We start from the raw sequence: 3,728 nt of genomic DNA, 5'->3' as shown, positions 1-3,728 counted from the left end.
ACCAGGAACTTACACTTGCATATGAACAAAGACAGCATTATATTTTACCCTTTTCACACAGATGTACAGTGCTGTGGGAGAATGAAATGTATATGAACAGTTCTTTATTTTCTGCACCACATCCTAAATGTCATTTTGATGTTAACTATTTCTAAGCTTTCAGTGGGTTTACATACATTAGTATTCTATTTAAAACACACAGTGTTCTTATGGAATTCCTTATGCATGTATAATTTAAATGATGCAATGAAGTGAATATTTATGCCTCCATTAAATGTTCATGTGAAATGTCATGTATATGTATATACTGTATAGCTGGGGAATTAAGGTCAAATACACTCCTCTGTACTTTAGGTGCTTAGTAGAGAGTGAGGTAAAATTTGTGAGCTCATTTGGGATAATGTTCAGAAAAAGTGCTGTGGTTTTATATATATATATATATATATATATATATATATATATATATATATATATACTGTGTAAATTCATAGATGGTTTGTAAGTCAACTGGTCTAAGGGATGTAGTTAGATTTTAATAAGTAAAAAGATAATATGATTGGACCATTTATGCTGTCCTCATTTGCCCCTTTTTATGTAAATTAATGCAGACACCACTTACGACATTAAGTCGTTAGCATTGGTTTGTTGATTCACATTTTTATTTGCTGTTTGATTGCCAGTAAACATAACCTTTTCTGCACTGCAGCTGCTAATGGATTTTTGGTTCATTTTGGCATATATAGGATGGCCTTTCAGATTTTTCTACCAGTTAGGTTTTGTTTGCGAATGGGTGTCTGAAATATTTCTCTTGATTCTCTGTCATAGTTGGCCTTTGACTATCAGCAGTCCACATTGTGTGATTTCTAGTCAAGAACAGAGATATATTTGCTAGAAAACAAACACAAAAGGTGTTTTCATTTGCTTTCATTGACTTTTGCACATTTTAAATGCTTTTCAAGCTGAAAATGTTACCACTAACAAGAGGTAAGCTTAATGTAATGAACTTAAAACTTTTTTTTTGAGCATGTACACCAGTTTAAGGAAAACTGACCAAAAACAAATATATATATATTTTCAAAGGTGCCATCCTGGATGGTTTCATCCTACTTTAACCTCTCTATGTGGCACCTATAGCCATCTAAGCCAGAGATTTCACTGAGGAACACATCCACATGACTGTGAAGGTTACGAGTCTTAGAAGGTAACCAGCCCAGGTATGATACAGGCAGCGATTTGCATTTTCACAGTAAACGATCAGCAGGGCTTTTGAAGAATCTGTGAATACTGTCAAACTTCTGATCCACAGAGCTAAGCTGAATGATAGCAGTGAAGCAAAAGAGGAGGGAGTCCATTAGTGAGACGTCAAGAGATATATATTTCAGCTGTTGTCTTCCTCACTTCTACGCAGAGGTAACGAGATCTGAGACTACTTTTCCTTCTTTGTGTCTTTCTCTCAAAGCTCACGTAATTTTAGTTTTTTTTTTCTGTCTCTTTGCTCAGATAAGAGTGGGGTTTCCCCTGGACGACGGGTGATCAGGGAGATAAACAGGCTGAGAGCAAATGGAATCTGAAGAGAACTTGTTCAGGAGGCCTTTGTGTGGGAGCACAGATGGGGAAGAGGTGTCAAAAGTGCCTCTTCACGTCTCACTGCTGACAAAGGCAGATGAGAGCCAGATGAGAGGCAGAAATGAAGGGGTGGCCTTTACTGGTAATAAGAACAAAACACACTTTCAAGGAGAAGTGCAGCTCAGCGTATAAAGGGAAATGCGCTGTACACAAGCGGTGAACTGCACACTGATGAATTCTGGACAAAGTAGTGTTCTTGATTCTGACATTTCCTTTTTATAGCAATGAGTACGGAGCTGCTGCTCAGTTTATAAAGCATGATGCTTCTCTGGGAATTCACATACTGATAATATATACCGTGAATGCAATGTAAGTCACTTTGGATAAGCGCATCTGTCAGATGAAAATGTTTTAAGCTGACATTTATTTTCCTGCATTTCAGGTGCATCAGAAGGCTTGCTTTTCCTGAATGTCAGAGGGACGTTTGACCCTGTGGGTGAATGTTTAGAGATGACAGGTAGGACATTTTAGATTTTTTTTTTAAACCTAAAGTTACTGAACTTTTCAAGGCAAATACTAGTAACACTGAGATGAGTTCAATTCTCAGGTAATGCATGAAGATGAAATGTGCACTTTGAATGCAAATTAAATAAATGCATACACTACCTTTCGAAAGTCTGCGGTAGTTGTTGTATAAGGTATATAAATTGATCAAAAGAGAAAGTGAAGATTTATAATGTTAAACATGTTTCTATTTCAAATAAATGCTTTAAGATAAAAAAAACATATTAAGTAGCACAACACAACTGTTTTCAACAATGATAATAATAAGAAATGTTTCTTGAGCAAAAAATCAGCATATTAGAATGATTTCTGAAGGACCATGTCACAATGATGACTGGAGTTATAATGCTGAAAATTCAGCTTTGCCATCACATAAATACATTACGTACATGTTAAAATATATTCAAATAGAAAACTTTTTTTTTACAGTGTTCTCCACATGTAGTGTTACATGTACTTACTATAGTAATAACAGTAATTTATACATAACTACAAGCAACTAACCCTAAACCAAAACATATTCCTAGCCCTATTCTATAGTAAGTACATGTTGTTAATGAATATTACTGAGTACTTAAATGTATAATTACTCTGTGATACAGAAAATAAAGTGTAACCAAAAACAATTATTTGAAATTATAATTTTTTTTTTTATAATATCACAGTTTGTACTGTATTTTTGATCAAATAAATGCAGACTTGGTGAACATAAGAGACTACTTTCAAAAACGTCTCAGGTTACGACTGTAACCATGGTTCCCCGAGAAAGGGAACAAGACACTGTGCCTGGATCGATGCTATGGGGAATACCGTCAACGTGACCGGTGTCTGAAGCATGTGTGCCAACACAACAATTTCAGTGGCTGAAGACAGTCCATGACGTCACTACTGGACTGAAAATCCACTAACAAATACCCACTCCGCTGTGCTGAGGGAATGCCTTCCTAATTAGCTGTGCCTATGCACAAACATAATGGGGATAGCATAAATTAGCTCTACAGAGGTGCCACTCTCCTGACCTGCTGCCGCCATTCAAGTGCAAGGTTGTCCACACTGGCTTAGACGGCAGGTGGGAGCTTTTAAAGAGGATGCATCACCCTGAGAGAGATAGCCCCCAAGTGGCTTTTCAATAGGAGGCATGCTCACATATCCCTATTCACACAATCCCTCTATATTGGAATGGTTAGAATGCTGAAAGGGATAGATGCAAGCTAAATATGCCCTCTTTCACGACTTCTCCACCTCAGCAAAATAAAAAAAAAAAAAAAACAATTGTTGAATAAAGTCGTTTTTTTTGTTTGTTTGTTTTTGTGCACAAAAAATGATTTTTCTTCACTTCATAACATTAAGGTTGAACCACTGTAGTCACATGGACTATTTTAACGATGTCTTTACTACTTTTCTGGACCTTGAATGTAATTTCATTGCTTTCTATGGGAGATTAAAAAAAACTCGGATTTCATCAAAAATATCTTAATTTATGTTCCGAAGATGAATGAAGGTCTTGTGGGTTTGGAACACCATGAGGGTGAGTAATTAATGAATTTCATTTTTGGGTGAACTAACCCTTTAAATTCATTTATATTTTAAAGAGATGT

Source organism: Megalobrama amblycephala, linkage group LG19 (assembly GCF_018812025.1).
Source record: "Megalobrama amblycephala isolate DHTTF-2021 linkage group LG19, ASM1881202v1, whole genome shotgun sequence".
In the NCBI taxonomy this organism is placed as follows: Eukaryota; Metazoa; Chordata; class Actinopteri; order Cypriniformes; family Xenocyprididae; genus Megalobrama; species Megalobrama amblycephala.
The sequence above is the reverse complement of the archived record's forward strand: the minus strand, read 5'-3'. Positions refer to the sequence as shown.